This window comes from Takifugu flavidus, chromosome 12 (genome assembly GCF_003711565.1).
Source record: "Takifugu flavidus isolate HTHZ2018 chromosome 12, ASM371156v2, whole genome shotgun sequence".
In the NCBI taxonomy this organism is placed as follows: domain Eukaryota; kingdom Metazoa; phylum Chordata; class Actinopteri; order Tetraodontiformes; family Tetraodontidae; genus Takifugu; species Takifugu flavidus.
Window position 1 is genome coordinate 9,282,812 of NC_079531.1, and position 18,364 is coordinate 9,301,175.

At 40.7% G+C, this 18,364-nt stretch overlaps 1 protein-coding gene across 7 annotated transcripts in view; it reads left to right on the forward strand.

The window, feature by feature from the left end:
• zgc:172282 (leucine-rich repeat and fibronectin type III domain-containing protein 1-like protein) overlaps positions 1-10,872 on the forward strand; it is a 118,322-nt gene extending 107,450 nt beyond the window's left edge. For all 7 annotated transcript variants that reach the window (XM_057049838.1, XM_057049836.1, XM_057049839.1 and 4 more), the window contains one exon: positions 9,480-10,872. The gene's annotated coding sequence lies outside the window, so the exon portion shown is untranslated. The remainder of the gene's footprint in view (positions 1-9,479) is intronic.
• Positions 10,873-18,364: the final 7,492 nt, after the last annotated feature.

Below are 18,364 nucleotides of genomic sequence, written 5' to 3' on the forward strand. Positions count from 1 at the left end.
ACCAAACTCTGACACCGATCGTACAGGGAGCGGACGGCCCGTATCAGCGGGCCCGACACCCCATACTCTTCCCTCCTGGGCTACCACCTTATCGTGGTGGAGGGGTTTGCGTGTCCCAATGATCCTAGGAGCTCCGGCTTTATGCCCCTGGTAGGGCCGCCCATGGCAAACAGGTCCTAGGTGAGGTATCAGACAAAGCTTAGCCCAGGACCCCCACATGATGAAAAACAACATTGGTGCCAAGTTTCCCTTGCCCAGATGCGGGTCACCGGGGCCCCCTCCTGGAGCCAGGCCTGGGGGTGGGGCACGTTGGCGAGCGCCTGGTGGCCGGACCTCTGCCCATGGAGTCCGGCCGGGCACAGCCCAAAGAGGCAACATGGGACCCCCTGCCTGTGGGCTCACCACCTGCAGGAGGGGTCAAAGGGGTCGGGTGCATTGTGTTTTGGGTACCGGCCGAAGGCAGGGACCTTGGCGGTCTGATCCCCTGCTGCATGACTAAAGTCATTAAATCAAATGTTTTCAATTAGAAAAAAACCTTGAAATTGCTTTCTTTCCCCCCCTCTTAGACAGTTGAAGCCAATGAAACAGTCAGAAGACACATTATGCTAATGATGATGACTTACACAAATGCAGTGTGCTACCCTGCTTGTTAACATGCAACCTTAAAATAGATGATTACCACAGCAAACACAGAGTCTGATGGTATTCTTATCTACTGCTCAAGTTAAGAGCACAAGTGGCAAAGGGTCATCTGATATTCAAGCGTAGCTGCCCTCCTTTCACCCATCCTCCTGCAGTTCTCACGCAACACAGGATATTATTTTGCAAACACCACTTTGTTACTTCACGGGTGTGTGTTTGACAGTAACCACATGAGACAGTCTGCTCTCATTACCATGCTCTCAGTTCCTTTAAAATTGCACAACCATTTGTTGAATTTCCCTATAAAACTTGCATTTAATATTGAAGTTACATGGAAAACACATGCATGTTCAGTTGACACCCCAGCCAGAGGCATACTTTGTTTTGAAGACATTAACTGTCAAGAGCAACACGGTTTCCAAATATTTGTGTGTTAACCTCATGCGTACATGTGCAAATATGTGATCATTGAAGCTGTCAGGCTCTTGTGCGCTCCTGCTTCTGACCCAAGGAGGTTTTCTTATTAGCATGCACATGTGCATGCCATATTTGCCCCAGTCTCTACTCAACATGCTCTCCTGCATGCAAAGATGAAAATGAATATTTCATATCTAACATACCATTTGGAAAACTTTCAAGAAATCTTTTTTTAGGTTGTTTATAATAGATGAGACCTGCCCTCATCAGTCAGTCCAGTTTTATCCAGGAGCACAAAACATGGCTGGAAAGAAGAAAAAACAGAGAATTGTGTTAATATTAATATTCGGTTGAATGTGATGCAGAAAGTAGCTGCTTCCTTAAATCTCACCTTATATGCTGGTTAAACTGCTCAGCCCCTCTGGTTTGCAGGGAAAGGGACCATATTCATGGTGTCCACTACAACCAAAGATGCTCCAGCCCTCTTGAATGAACATGGCATGTGAACCATGCATGACTTTGACTTAATGCACAGCTTCCATCTGTGGCACAGGTCCCTCCTAGCATTCATTAACTTGTTTTTTTTATGGACTCTTGAACAACCCCAACAAGAAACACAGCATGGATGCTGGCTGAATGTAGCGGGAGCTCTCTTCATGCAGCACGATCAATCACACTATGACTTCAATTTAACAAGCGTGTCAAATGTGGCAGCTGATGTGGCACCAATATGGCTAGACGTGATCATGCATTATGGTGCTGGAGTGAAAATGTGAAACACACACACACACACACACACACACACACACGCAGTCTTCAAAAACCCATTATTTCTTTGAATGTGTGAGTGAAAAGGAACATAGTTGAGAGGACCAGACCCGGTATCACTGACCCACCTGTTCCACAAAGGCACATCTGTGGTAATGAAGAGGGCAGATCATTCTGAGGAAGAGGTGATAAAGGTGGGAAGGACATAATAAACTCTTGTTGATATTTTTGTTTGTTTTAGTCCAATATGTTGGTTGCCATGACAGCCATAAAATAAGGTAATCATGTAGGACGAATGCATCTGGACCCAGATGTCTGCATCTATGCATCTCCTTCTCCTTCTCCTTTTCCTCTCCCTCTCCTCTCCTCTCCTCCTCTCCTCTCCTCCTCCTCTCCTCTCCTCCTCTCCTCTCCTCTCCTCCTCCTCTCCTCTCCTCTCCTCTCCTCTCCTCTCCTCTCTCTTTACCCAGCCGGCCATCAGCATGAGGGTCCCCCTACATGAGCCTGGTCCTGCTCAAGGTTTCTTCCTGTTAAAAGGGAGTTTTTCCTTGCCACTGTTGCTTGTCTGGGGTTAGGCCCTGGGATTCTGGAAAGCACCTTGAAACAATTTTGATTGTATAAGACGCTATATAAATAAAGTTTGATTTGATTTGATTTGATTTGATTTGATTTGATTTGATTTGATTTGACATGCTGTGGCTCAGGAGACATGCTGGGTCTTTCTTTCAGATATGCTGCATCTACCCCCACTGCTTTGGAAGTGCAGGTAGATGCTGGGCCATGTCCTGTTTTTACCCCACTACTGCACCTCACCCATCCAACCCCAACTGGTCTGTTTTCAAACATTTGACTACTGCCACCTTAGCACCATGATCACTACTTACTTCCAGCTTACTCCTGGTTCCTGTTTGGCCATTGCTTTGTCAGAGTGTAGAGGAAGTCTGGCAGAGTGACAGACCCTTGCTGTCTCAGCGGCATTAATTTTCCTCTCAGGTAGCAGCTGCAGATTGTCAAATTACAACATGAAGTCGACCCTGGTGATGAAGATATTACACCACTAGAGCTCTATGTCCCAGCTGCTTCCTGTGCAGTTGTGATATCGTCATCGTTGTTCCTTAGTGTAGCAGAAAGTCATAGCTTATGTTACTTTTTCAACAGAGGAAATTATTGTCACCCCAAAGGCATGGCTTACCTTTTCTCTATGATTTCCACGAAATGGCACCCGATCTCTCGTGGAAGCTCTGAGAATATATAGTGCTTGGCATCACAGAGAGGACACATCACATCATTGCTCCAGCAGCTTGGCCTCTCTTGACCGAATGTGACTGGGGCTGGAAAATACTCTTATTTTGAATCTCCCAGCAAGGTGACTGACAGGGGTTCTGATCTGTCTTGAACTGGTCGTAGATTGAAATCACTTTGTGCGGCATGAACACTTGTGCTGCTGGACGTCAAACTGAAGCTATCCTCTGCTGTGTGGAGTATTTACAAGGGCTCCTGAGATGTCCCTCATATAACACCTGCAACAACATCTCATGCTGAAGCCGCAGGAGTTACAGTAATTTCTTTGGATACCGACACAACAAAGGAATCTTGTGTATACACACACACACACACACACACACACGCATATATATATAACTCTTAACCCTAACCCTTGGTCTTGTACCTCTCATCTCTGAGTTGTGCGTTCTGGAATATTTTTCAAGATTTTGATTGATCTGTATGTCAGAGATTATATCACACTTAATATTGACTTAATATTGACAATTAAGAGTGAACATAATGTCAACATAACCCCCCCTCCCCCCAAAAATTAAAATAAATAAAAAAATCCCCAATTTACTATAAAGGTATGCTAACACTACACCACTGTTACACACTTTGAGTGTTACAGAGCTTTACATTAAAATATGGTGCAGTCACACTCTTGGAGATGTGCTCTTGACATCTACTACATCCCAGCAAGAGCAAATTAAAAAAACTGTATATTGTGGTACTCTCTCACAGTGATGCTAAAATTTTGCTCAGATCTTGTGGTGACAATAATTAGATGCTTATAAGAAGAAATTCCAGAGGTGAGATTGAGTCATAGCAGATAATCGGCTTTGTGAACAAAAGGTGGCGAAGGGAGAAGGCAGAACACAAGGATCATACCAAAGGAGGAGGGAGACAGCAAGGAAAGGGATGGGAAGATGACAGGCTAAAGCAAAAGGGGACAAATTCGGAGAAAAGGGCCAGAGGAGACAAGGGAGAAGATAGAAAAACAGTAAGTGGGATGTTAAGAGGATGATGATGTGGGAGGTGCTAAGCTGCAGCTGTATTGTGCTTTGCAGCATCTATTGAGAAAGAAAACAGCGATGTGAATAATAAATGACACGCACACAGATGGCACTTTCATTTCTGCAGCGTTTTTATTGTGTTACCGACCTTCTCAAACAAAATCACTGATGGTATAAAGACCCTGACAGTGGGGCACATGCTGCATTCAGCACCAAATATACCAACACATGGTCGTTATAATCAATGAGTCAGAAGAGATTCTTCACACAGATCCCACAGCGCCTCAGTGGTGTGTGTGTGTGTTTGTGGTTGTGTCTGTATCTCTGTGTGAATCTCATTCCTGAAACATCTCTCTTGAAATATTAACCATCTTACCAAAGTGGACATTTGGAGAAATGTGTAGGTTGAGAGACAAAATCTAATATTGTAGTAATACAGATGTAATGACACTGATTCTAATAGCAGTAATAACATGTTGTGAAGGTTCTATCAACAGAACTCAATGAATACATATATTTTACAGGAATGTACAAAAGTAAATTATGATAAATTAAATGTAAAGTAAATTATTAATCGTAAATTTGGTAAAGTTATTATTCACGTCGGAACCAACGACACCCGGCTTCGTCAGTCGGAGATCACCAAAATTAACATAGAGTCGGTGTGCAACTACGCAAAAACGATGTCGGACTCCGTAGCATTCTCTGGTCCCCTCCCCAATCTGGCCAGAGATGAGATGTTTAGCCACATGTCATCGCTTTGTTGCTGGCTGTCACGGTGGTGCCCCGAAAACCAGGTGGCCTTTATAGACAATTGGAGCACTTTTTAGGGAAAACCTGGTCTGATTAGGAGAGACGGTGTCCATCCCACACGGGATGGTAGCTCTCTCATTTCCAGTAATTTGGCTAATTTTATTAGACCCAAAGTGACCTGACAATCCAAGGTCCAGACCAGGATGCAGAGTTGTAGTCTTACACACCTCTCTGCTGCTTCCATAGAACCCTCATCCACCAACAATAACATATTTAACACTATAGAGGTAGTCTCTGTTCCACGGTTAAAAGTTCACCAAGCACAGAGCAGGGGAACGGTCAATCACCATAATCTTATTAAAATTAATACTAAAGCACAAGTTGGAGAAACTAATATCACAATTAAGTGTGGACTATTAAATATTAGATCTCTTTTGTATGAATCCCTCTTAGTGCACGACCTAATAGCGGATCATCACATTGATTTATTCTGTCTTACTGAGACCTGGCTTCAGGAGGAGGAGTATGTAGCTTAAATTAATCTACTTCTCCTACCCATCTCAATTATCACATTCCTCGTGTTACTGGTCGAGGAGGGGGAGTGGCAGCAATCTATCACTCCAAGTTATTAATTAATCCTAGACCAAAACATGGCTCCAGTTCATTTGAAAGCCTGACTCTTGGCATCACCCATCTGAACGAGAAGGCAGAAAAGCCACTTCTGTTTGTAGTTGTATATCAGCCCCCTGCTGGGCCACATTGAGAGTTCCTGTCTGAGTTTTCTGATTTCTTATCTGACTTGATCCTTAGAATGGACAAAGTCATTATCATTGGATACTTTAATATCCATGTAGACGTAAATGACAGCTTTAGAAATGGCTTCATTTCATTACTTGAGTCAGTTGATTTTTTCCAGCAGATAAACCAACCAACTCATAGCTTCAACCACACCCTAGATCTAGTTCTGACTTATGGTGTTGATGTAGAACATGTGTCAGTGTTCCCTCAGAACCCACTCCCATTCTTTGATCACTTTCACATTTATGATTAAGGATTCTTCTATGCTCAGAACAAAGTCTTACTAGAGCAGATGTCTTTCATATAATGCTGTAGCTAAGTTTAAGGAAACGATCCCAGCTTTGATCCCAGGACCACCGTGTGTTTCCCCAGGGATCAATCATTATAATCTTAGCCCTGCTGAGGTTGACTCTATTGCTGAATGTGCAGCAACCTCACTGAGAATCACGCTTGATTCTGTTGCCCCCCTGAAAAAGAAATTAGTAAATCAGAGGAGGTGTGCCCCCTGGTATAACTCACACATTAGGACCCTCAAGCAGAAAGTGCAAAGACTAGAAAGGAAGTGGCATTCTTGTAAAATAGACAGCCATCACGTAGCCTGGAAAGACTGTCTATTAGTTTACCAAAAGGCCCTTCGCAAGGCTAGAACAGCTTATTTTTCTTCTTTAATTGAGGACAATAAGAACAACCCCGGGTTTCTTTTCAGCACTGTGGCCAAATTAACAAAGGGTCACAGTGTTTTAGATCCACATATCCCTTCTTCCCTTAGTGGTGAAGACTTCATGAGCTTCTTCACTGATAAAGTTCTAGCTATCCGAGAAAAAGCTAACCAGGCCATCCCTACAACTGGACCATCACCAGATGTGCTGACTGTGGGAACATACAGGTTCTCCAATGAGCCCTTAAACTCCTTCAGCCCTATATATTTTTCTGAGGCGTCATCGCTAATTCAGAAATCCAAGACCACCACGTGTCTTTTAGATCCCATCCCAACACACCTGTTGAAGGATGTTTTACCATTGATAGGCAGTTCTATCCTGGACCAGATCAATGGTTCTTTCGTGACAGGTTATGTACCCCAGTTACTGCAGCACCTGCAGAGAAACAGCCTGTTTGAGATGTTTCAGTCAGGCTTTAAAGCTCATCACAGCACAGAAACAGCACTAATGATCTTCTTATAGCTTCAGATCATGGACTGGTCTCTATGCTGGTTCTGCTGGATCTCAGTGCTGCTTTTGATACAGTTGATCACAGCATCCTGTTATATAGACTGGAACATGTGATTGGGATTAAAGGGACAGCACTAGATTGGTTTAGATCATATTTATCTGATAGATACCAGTTTGCTCATGTCCATGGTGTTCCCTCTTCATACAGTAGGGTTAGCTATGGAGTTCCTCAAGGTTCTGTACTTGGACCAATCCTCTTCACCTTGTACATGCTTCCCTTAGGGAACATTATTCGGCAGCATGGGATAAATTTTCATTGTTATGCTGATGACACTCAGCTTTATTTATCCATGGAACAAGAGGAGACAGAGAAGTTAGTGAAGCTTCAGACCTGTCTTAAAGACATAAAGTCCTGGATGTCTTAAAATTTCCTCCTCCTTAACTCAGGAAAAACTGAGGTCATGGTGTTCTTCCTTCTGTATTCATTTACAGGTATTACCGCCTTCGGAGCTGCATGACGACCTCCGGCCCCGCTGTGTAAATATTGTATTTTTGTATGTGTTTCTGTGCTCTGTGCCCGTCATCTCCTCTCCTCTCCTCTCCTCTCCTCTCCTCTCCTCTCCTCTCCTCTCCTCTCCTCCTCTCCTCTCCTCTCCTCTCCTCTCCTCTCCTCTCCTCTCCTCTCCTCTCCTCTCCTCTCCTCTCTTCTCTCTCTACCCAGCGGCCATCAGCAGAGGGTTCCCCTACATGAGCCTGGTCCTGCTCAAGGTTTCTTCCTGTTAAAGGGGAGTTTTTCCTTGCCACTGTTGCTTGTCTGGGGTTAGGCCCTGGGATTTTGGAAAGCGCCTTTAAACAATTTTGATTGTAAAAGACGCTATATAAATAAAGATTGATTGATTGATTGGTTGATTGTCATTTTGTTACGCAACAGTAAGTTCTTTAAATGTCCCACCTCAGGGGAGATGAATCTTCACAGAGAAGGAATGTTAGAAATTATGAAATAGACATTGAAGATCCAAAAAGAGCTATTTACTTTAGCAGAACTTCTGTCATTCATCATTCTCATATACACCAGGCTGTGCATGAAATGTCCCATGTGTGCAATTAAAACATCCTTCAGTAGAGGGACTTGGAGAGTGCAGACGTCTCTCACATCAGGGAACTTTGAACAGCAGTTGGAGGAGATTGGATTTGCCCATTGGGTCATTGGAGCTGCTTTATGCTGAAAAGATGCTGGAAGCAGTGCTCAAATCTGTTTGGGGATTCCACACTTCTGGAAGCACAAAGTGGTCTATATACGCTGTTTGACCTATTGGTTTATTGGCGAAGTGGGTTTTGTTTTTAAATGTCAGACTAAATGAAGCGCTGGAGTTCTGTTTTCATGCTGCAGAATGTTCAGTGTCCAAAGAACGTTACAGCTGTCTGAATTTAGGTCTTGTTTGGCTGTGATGTACAGGTGCAGGTCACACCTCAGTGGTAGGATTTGTCACTTTTGCATTGTGTTTTGAGGGATCTGTTTTCTGTTAAACACTATCATCGTTTTAGTAACAGTAAATACACCAGACTGAGGTCAAGATTTATTCGAATTAGTCAAAAGCTAAATGATATTCTTGTACCTAAAGGCAGTTGATCTTGCCTTTGAGGCTCAGCTGCTTTTATATTACTATTATTTTTCATTATTACTTTTTTATTTTAGAAATTGGGCACAGGTGGAAGGCCTAAGCACAGCAAGCATTAACCCGCTGCTTTGTGCACGTAGTGGAGTGCACGCTAATCTCCAGACACTGTGCTCAATGGGCCCCTGCCATTTTTGGACACTCCACCACATGCTGCTCCAGCTTTTGTGCGATCTTGTTATTCATAAAGAAACACTTGAGAAAGTTGTAACTATAGCCAAGGACATTTTCCAATTATGAGGGAATTCCTGTTATAAATTGAGATTCTGTTGGAGGATTGGCATCACATGCTTCTCTGTAGGTATTAATCACTGTTCTCTTGGCTGTTCATTACACTGTGGTGACCAAAACCTTTTACTAGCGTCTGTCCTCTGCTGAGTGCTCAATGTGCACTTTCAGATTTCCAGCAGGTTTCACTGCCGAGAAACACAAAGCTAATCACATCAGCATGCTGACATTATGAGACCAATGGAGGATGACTAGATTAAAGGTTTCTTGGTGGACTCGCTGATTTTTACAGTATTTAAAAATCATAATATTTTACGATACAATTTTTTTTTAAATTGGGATGCTTTGGCTGTTCACAACTGCCAGCTCATCAAATGATCATACACATATTTGTGGATTTCCAGTTCTCAGTGGAGTTGATAATCTTCATCCATCTTAATTTTTTTGGTCTCACATGCTCAGATAATATATGATATAAATGCATTTGCAAGAAACTCTGCTCCTGGCATTATGTCTGTTGCAGCTGAAGCATCAATATTATCCAAATAAACAACATATGTGCCTGAGGCTGATGACATGCTGTATAACTTTATTGAATATTACATGTATTTTTTTTCTTATCAGAGAATATTAAATTGATTTTCGGTCCCGGTCAGTACCTATATCTCACATATCTTTGTATGATTCTTAAAAAATATGTAGAAATAAATTAACTGCTGACTGGTATCTTCTTCTTTGTCTTGCAGCCCCATCAGTCAGGAGGAAAGCTGGATCTGAAGTCAAGAAGAAAAAGAAAATAAATGCATAGCAGGGTATTAATTATCCAGAGTCATCAATCAAAGTCCTCATGAATAACCTCGCTAAATACAAGTCCACAATTCCAACGTTCAAATGAAAAAGCTTTATTTTCACTGTTTTCCTGCCTCTTGGTTGAAGGCCCAGGCAGCATTCAGGCACGATGGGCTCTTGGCACGGGCACATCTTCATCGCAGATGATGCAGCGATAAAGTCGAAGAAATAGATGTTTGGAAAGTGTGTCACAGCTGACCTCAGTCGTGGCCAATTAGATCAGTTAAACTCATCCCTTTAAACGCGCTTCAACAAAGTGTGTCATTAATTATCCAGTGTGATGCAAGCCTGCATCTGCTAATTCGTCATTATTTTACTGTGAAAACTAACGACAAAACACACACTGATATCAGGTTTAGAAGACACGGCTGAACCTTTTGATGTGATTAATTTAGGTTTCACCACAACACTAATGCACTGTTACTACAAAAGTTACTACGCGAGTACCTTTTTAATTGTTATCCCCTTTGTGTGTTTTGCAAAACTGATTCATATTCGCTGTGACCAAAGTTCCTTCATACACAGTAGAAATATTTAAAACTAGAAAATGATTTAAATGTGGAGGAACATCAAACAGGCAAGTGTGGATCTGGTGATTTATTCTCTGACTGTGTCCATAAACTCTTAAAAGACACCCTCTGCTGCCTGTGTGGAGGCGGAAATGTCACCCAAATCGCTACGTATCACTGTGATGGGACCTTGGAAGAACAGTTACATTTGGATTAATGGCTGTGCTGCGAGTGTGAACTTTAATCACGCAAATTACCACCACATGGAAATAAATCTCTTGAAAAACAATACATCATTAACATTTTGGTTGTTGTCATAAAGTAACTCCTTGCGTCCTCATTATTATTTCATATCAACTCCGGACTACTTTTATGTGCGCACAGCATGATTTGTAACGATATGTGTGTCTGACACTTATCCCCTGAGACCAAAATGATGTGTGCAGGCATTTCTATCCTTGACATCTTGACATTTCTATGCTTGACATCTGCAGAGAGGAAAATTAGATGGTAGATGAGCAGAGCCACACAGAATTGCAGACCTTTTTAACCAGTTGTAGTTTAAAAAATAACAAAATCAAAACTCCCCCTGCAGAAAAAAAACAAACACTTTGTTGGCACATTTTCCCATCCATGTTCCCTTCATGTTATCTTTGGGCTTTATATTTTGTATGTGTACATAAAGCAATTCCAAATCTTATAGTTTTGTATATGTAATTTTTATGGTGTGTGTGGATGTTTTCTAATAAAATAAAAGAAAATGGATGACTTTCTCCAAGAACCAGTTTCTGATTCCTTATTCCTGAGATCTTTATGTGCATCATTCTTTAGGCAGCACAGATGTTGTTTTTCAGTGGTTCACCTTTAAAATCATTGACTGGACATTTAAGGACAAATGCTACTCAAGCACTCCTTACATTTATTCTATGTATTAATGTTTTCAGTGATTATTATGGTTTATGACTGCACCATATTATGGTTATTCTTATGAAAAACAGGAATTCAAGCAGCAAAACAGTTATAGCAGAAAAACAAGATTGAGGACACAAAAATACATTACATACACATACCTTAATTCAGAATATAGGGGCCCACAAATTCAACTACGGAGGCAGAAATGCCCCATTAGAGTCTCCACAATGGAGTCAGCAGTTTACTTACCCACCTGGGGAGGAGAGTCATGCCTGCTTTACAAGTGATCAGTAGATTCATGAAGTCAGTTTTAAAACTGACAGGTACCCAGTGGGTTGATAGAAACCCTCCATTAAAACCAGTGAGGATCCTCCCTGCTGTGATTTGATGTGACTGCAGCTGAGAAAGAGCCTTTAAAGAGTCAGACAGGATGGATTTGCAGAGGTTCCAACCAGGAGAAAATGATTTTAGCTTCTCAAAAGACAAGTTCAAGTCAAATATTGCAGCTACATCTCTGTCACAGAGATTTTGATCAGCAATCAGGGCACCCTGAGGATAAATGGGATGTAAAGGATTTGATGGGCTCAAGGGTGTGATTCAAAGTAAACCGGTGTGTCATCAGAGTCGCTGTGGCCTATAAGCCAAAAATTTTAATCTGCCCTAAAATCCAAGGAGGCTGCACAGCAGCAGTAACTAATGGTGATCACTTAATATAATCAGCTATAACTAACTGTGTCACTCCAAGAGATTTTAATTGAACTTTTTCACCATCTCCTGTTAGCTATTAACATTTTTTTTCACTTTGGATTATAAAGTAATTCACTAAAATCACAGAAAAAAGGCTACAACAGAAAATATTTCAGTTAATAAATTGGGAAACTATCTCATGGAGATATCAACACTGCAAGTTAGTTTAATTTGTCCGAAGGTATGGTGTTAGCTACAACAGACAGTTCGACAAAATTTAGATGACTAAATAACAAAGTATATTCCTGCCAGGGTGTAAAATGCAATCAGGAGGATTTTTCCTCTGATGTAATTGACTGAATATATTTCAAATTTGTTGCATAGCTCCACTGAGGAACCATCAAAAATGCAGGGAGAGGTAGTGGGGATTGAGCTCATAACTTAAAAATAAATCTTTGAATATTTCCAATTAGTGAAAATTTGATTTGAAATGATGCTGAGGTTGTTTCTCAGCTTAATTTCAACCTTATTGTAATGGCTCTTATACAATTGTCTCTAGGTGCTTTACAGAAACCCAGCCCCTGGTCAGCAACAAATACAAGGAAAAACTCTTTTAACAAGATGAAACCTTGAGGATAAGGCAGGAGTCAACCATCCTCCTGACGGCCAGCCGGATAAAGGAAGAGAAGGGGAGAAGAGGAGGAGGGTACACCCTGGACAGCAGACTTAACATACCAAGACAACCCACCATTCAGACTGCCTGAGGTCAGTGGACAGCCAGCACAGAGAAGCCCCTGAGTCCATGGGACCCTAACCCAGAACCTTCAGACTGTGAGAGGAAAGTGCTACAAAAGAAACCAGCTTCCTGATATAAATAAAACACATGCACCTGTTATGCTCAATTAAGGGAATATGTTAAAAAAGAATACAGTGGATCCAAATCATTAATTTATTCCTCACAGAGGCCAAAGGTTGAGCAAGCCGCCTTGGTTGAGAAGAGATGACACTTGGTGCCACGCCCTGGACTGAGATTGGGGGGCTGGTGCAGCAGGTGGAGGAGGAACAGACTTGCGTGTGTGTGTGAGGTGGTGTGGGATACGGCTGATTAAACATGATTGTTTGGAGGGCTGGACAGCAGATGGAATATCTGCAACCATTTGGCAACCGTGCTCCTTTGAATGAGTCAAAAAAAAGCAGTTTGGTCTCTGAACAAGTTAAAAGTATCAACAAATGTGATTTTATGTAACTGGCAGGAGGACTGGAGCCAGGTGTTGAACTGAGGACCCAATCAATACATCAATGAGCAAAGGGAGGGGGGCAGACATTGACTCCCCACTGTCTTTAAAACTGGAGAGTTTAAAAATAACAACTCAATTGTGAAGAACAGATGCACTAGACTAGAATCTACCGAGCATGTTGTAGTCCTGTTCTTCTCTGACCAAATCCAGATCCACTGACCTCTTGACCTTAGAGCTCTAAAGTCTTTATGCTCCCCTTTATGTTCATACTGTCTGAAATTCTTCACCACAGGGGGTTGGGGTCACACTCTTTGGACCAACAGGACCAGCGCTCATCGCTCATTTAGTTGGGGAACGAGGATGGATTTTTGTTGTGGGGCTTCTGTCTGATTTAAAGGAAGTCTGACGGGATTAGGATGGAATGTTTGGAAGAGAGATGAGAGCTTCGAGATCTCTGCTGGGATGCACCAGCAAGAGTGTACATCTGGTTGTTTTCTTTCAACTGAAGATTGTTGCCACATTCCATTTAGTCCGGTGCTGGAAACTCACGGGGCTGACAAAGAGTCTAATTCAGAGGGCGTAAGAGAATGAATATATAATTTTGCATGCAAATAAACTTGTGATTATTAAGTGATATTTAATTTGAAAACATTGCTGCGGGCAATAATAAGAGTCTTGAGTTTTTTTGCAGAAGATATGACACGTGGGATCTTTATCCTGTGGAATGATTTGATATTAAAATATTGACTCTTCTTTCCATCGCATCTTGGATTTGGCAAGTTGTCTATTTAGATTCTGGGATGTTGATTAAATATATTTATGGTAATGTGTATGGACATTTTATACCAGTGAAAAAACCCTCAAACATCGTAAATGTCCTTAGAGAGACATGATTCTAATGTATTGAGAACATCTACAGAGAAATCTGCTTACATTCTAAAGGACCTAGTTTCTTTTCATTGAACAACAAAACTAAATTATAAGCAGCCTTAAACATACAAAGGTCAACAGGCTTGTGTAAAAAGAAGGATCTCTTTGTCAGATTTTTGTCCAAAGTCCTTGGTGGTTTTATTCTGAATGGAGAATGTTTTTATGTTCAGCCATTTAAACTGCTTATTAGACCCTGAGAGATATGCATGCTTCGTGGCTTGCCCACAAGGCCACAGAATCCATTTCAATGATAAAAATGACTTTTTTCACCTTTAGAATCCCGTTACCTTGAGTAGGGATCCTTAACAAACTCTAAAGTACAACTTGGGTAAATTTTTGATGACTGTGAACTTGTTAAATACTTTTTAAACTGGCAGAATACTGTTTCCCTGCATATTTGGCATAATTTTATGCATGATTGAAATACATTCATCCATCCATTCATTCACTTGACTGTCAACAGACAAAAAGGAATTTAAAAAAAGTTGAAACAGAACAAACAATTCCATCAACATTACTCTCCAGATTACTAGAATAAATGACAAAGATGAATGAGTTGGAGTTTTGAGGTAAATAAAGAAAACAATAAAAATCCTCAGGATACATACGAAGACCTTACAGTTGTCAAGCTGTTTAAAGAGGGTAGCAACATCACCATTAAGGTTGGAGGATTTAGAACAAGTCCTCCTTTGACGGTTCCGTGCACACCCACTTTGACCCAAGCACATTGGAGTGGTTCCAAATGAGCTTGGACAGTGTTCCAAAGGTCACAGTTCTCAAGTGGTTTGATGGTAAGGGAGGTAAAAACCACAAGTCCAAAGTCATTTTAACAGCTGTGGAGCTTTGATTTTTGGCAGATAAACAATTACAGAGACTTTCCAGGAGCAAAGTGCCCAACAGGGTTGGACTGAGCACTTGTAGATAAAACCCAATATTATCACTCAGCTCTTTGGTGCAGTTCTAAAGAATGTGGCCAGGAGTTTTCTTCATTATCATTACACTGAGAACGTTTCAGAAACTGTGGCCTTATCAATGTGAATGGTACGCCGCTCTGGAGTTATGCACTTAATCTTTGATTGCCTCTCTCTCAAACCATAAATTGTAGAGGATTCTATGAAATTAAAAGACAAAGAAAGTTTCTGAATCAGTCAAACTTTTGTTACAGGAGTTCGTTCACTCCTCAGCTCAAATGTAGTATCAAGAATAAGTTACTTAAGGAAGAACCCTAAAGCATTTTGTGTTTCATCATTTAAAGTCCATCCACCCATCTTCTGCTCCTAAATATGCCCTTAGGGTGGTGGTGGGGACGGATAACTATGCACCTATAGATTTATACAAAGCATGCTGAGCACGGTAACATTCCGACACAGAAGAAAGAAATAAACAGCAGAATCTTATTGTTAAAAAGTGAAGCTGTACAAGAACCTTCTGTTGTTTTTGGACACTTCAGTAGAGGCTTCTGTTCAAAAATGACTTTGTGGTAAAAGAAGACCTACCTCTCTGTACCTATATTTATAGCCGTATTTATATGCAAATATGTATCCGTGAAGTAATTTAGCTGCCGCTCATGTTATGAAGACCAGCTGAAGACTCAAGTTACAGACTTATTGTGCAATGAACCAGACTTACTGTCTGAATGTTAATGACATTTGATGTGGCATCAAGTTTGACTCAAAGATGAGTGCATGAGCAAGTCATCTGACAGCTAAATGCCAGCTTCTGATTGAGCAGTTTTCTTCTGCTCCAGCATATGTGACTTCAGCCATAAAACACTCATGTTTCTCTCATGACTGTGGTGGTCATGGAGTTGCTAAATATGACCTTAGTTTTCTAGGGGTTAAACATATCTGACAAATCACCCAATCACCCAAAGAGTGCATATTCTTCCACATACCAGATATTTCCACCAAATACCATTTTTGTAGATGCAGGTTTGAACACAGACTGCATTGGTTTCATCAGATGTCATAATTACAACCTTTTTGCTGACACCAACACCGACTGCTCTCCCTTTGTCTAAACTGAGGAGAGGATTTCCTAATTTCAGGTGAGGAGGAACACCCAGGAGATGTAAAACAAAGGGTATAATTACCCCTTAGTGTGAGGAGAATGGGCTTAATATAGAACTAACATCGACTGCACTAACTGGCCAGAAGTGATCAGGTGATTCCTCATCCATCAACTGTCCCAAAGGTTCCATAAAGTGTATCAGTTCCCATGTTGTTGCGGGAGACTCCTGATATCAGTCCTCCATTAGATCCTAAACATGTGACTCGGATCTACATACAAAAAAACAAGATAGAATAAAAAAGAAGACTTTTAAATCAAAAGGATGTGTCTAGTGACATATTGGACACCTAATGGAAAATATAATATAGTCATTCATGATGTTTCATTTCTTTTCTTTTCTGATCCTTGTTGGGGGGTAAACTGGCATTCACCAAGGCTCCAGGTGTCTCCAGTAATGACTCTCAGAATAAAATAATGTCTTACCAAACAACCGACTGTGTTTTTCCTGTTGTTTTTTCCCCCCACTGAATTGTGACAATTCACCAAATAAATGGAACATTTTAGTTTTCATTTGCAGTCATATGTTATAAAAATAAACACAGGCCACTTTTGCCTTTGTTAAAACATTTGTACCACCACGGTGGAGGATATCTGACAAGTTCACACTCTGTTATCAGCAAGGCCTCTGTATTCTTCATAATTTAACTCAATGAGTTTTTCAATTAATTATCCAAAGACATCTGTCACAATGGTTCTGATTAACTGACTCACAGTAAGATACTCAATGTTTATCCTCCCCTGGTTTAAGATGAATTTACACATTTTTGAATTTATTAAAAGCTAAAATTGTCATAATTTCTGAGCCTACAGATGAAGGAACAACAAAAGGAAAAAAAAACATTTTCTGACTTTGCATGTGCAAATACTGGAGTGGAGCTTAACCTTGTAAAAGCATGTGAGGTTCATCCACATGAGGGACAACCTGGGGACCTGAACAAAAACCACAACAGCATGTTCATGCAACATGCTAACCCATGTCAGTGGGCCCAACATTCACACTATGATTATATTGCTTTAGAAATCAAACACACAAAACCCATCATTAATTAGGAATTTGTGAGTGTGTGTGTGTGGGGGGGGGCATTCTGTGTGAGAACGGCTGTTCCACCTCAAATGAATTTATAAATGAAAAATCACAGCATGCGCTCGTTTGGAAGCAAGCAAGTTATAGGTCACTTCTGCTGACCTTCTCACATCAGTGTGTCATTGACGTATTGACGTTGTGACTAAAAGCACATTTAGCTTTTCTAAAAATACATAATTAATGATATCAAACAAAAGTTCTTAAATTTATATAATGGTATCAACACTGTGATCAAATTTCCAAAATGTGGTGGGAAACATGCTAAGATCAGAGGCCAACAGAGCCAGACAGAGTAAGACTGTGATGTTTGGCTATAGTTGTTTTGACAGTCTGAGGCCAGCTTTCACTTATTGTATAAGGCCAGTGTAAAATAATAGACGGAGCTCTGGCTGCCCAATATAATCTTCGAATTTCTCAGCGAGAATCCAAAAACTGTAAGAGCTGCTTCAGTCCTGTAATCATGATTTATTTGAGTTATTATGAATGGATTATGTACCTTCAAGACATGCATGAACGTAAAGGCCCAGGTTGAGTCACAAATGAAATGAGTTCAGTTGTAGTCAAAAATGCTCTTTTTTTTCATCTCTGAAAATAGTAGTTTATAATCATTCACTCACCAGTGTGCACACTTAAGACTTTCCTATCAATGTTTACTTATTTGACCAAGTACAATAATTAAATGGATAAATAAAATACACCAATATATAATAAAATAAGTTTTATTATTCAAAGATGAAAAAAGAGATCAGAAAAAATCATGAATAACAAAAGATGTTAGGACATTGCTTGTGTGAATTTTACATTGATCACATCAATCGTATATGATTCCAGAGAAAATCAAAGCAGAGAAAGTGAAAGTTTTATCATCACAAGTTGTTAGAGTTTAGGAGAAGGAAATCTTTATCAAACCGACATATCGAAGCCAATCAGAGCAGAGATTAAACTTGATCCGGGGAACTTGATTGAGATATTAGTTTGTGTGCTGGAAGCCATCTTAGGCCAGTGCATATGTGTGTTTGCCCAGTAGACTTCCTCATTTCTTATCTGTCGACAGCACTCACTGATATTTCCGTCTTTTTTTTTTTAAGTAAAAGGACCCAAATGATCAACTGATAGTCTGCTGCCAGTATATCAGTCTCAACAAGTCACTGGAGTTTAGACCATGAAGGAATAGAATTTGATGGAATTTCTACGGTACTTTAAAGACTTCCAAGCGTAAATACATAAATCCATATTGCAGAGGATTTTTTATGCAACACCTGTTCTAGCTATTGTCCAGATTCTCTCAATAGCTCCTTTCTTCTATCCACGGTGCCGTTGATTTGCTGTGAACCTCCAATACATAATTATGT